This window comes from Onychomys torridus, unplaced genomic scaffold (assembly GCF_903995425.1).
Source record: "Onychomys torridus unplaced genomic scaffold, mOncTor1.1, whole genome shotgun sequence".
Classification (NCBI taxonomy): Eukaryota; Metazoa; Chordata; class Mammalia; order Rodentia; family Cricetidae; genus Onychomys; species Onychomys torridus.
This window is the reverse complement of record NW_023414082.1, coordinates 10,001-10,271: the sequence shown is the minus strand read 5'-3', so window position 1 is coordinate 10,271 and position 271 is coordinate 10,001.

Here is a 271-nt window from a genome sequence, read left to right as displayed (position 1 = left end):
GACAGTTCTGCCACAGGGAAAGATCCAGAGGCCCACCCAGCTCAGGTGAACGTTTTGTCAGACTTTCTGGGGGTCCTGTGGGGCAGTGAAATCCTTGCTTGCCTGTGCCCTTCTACTGAAGCATCCTCTCAAAGGCAGTGCAGGACCTAATATGACTTTTTCTTCTCTTCGGAAATGAAAGCTCACAGCTTCACACTGGATGTCCTGGAGGACTCCTAACTTGAGCTATCACATGGCAACGCTGACTCTCTGTAGGAGGTCACCATAGTGG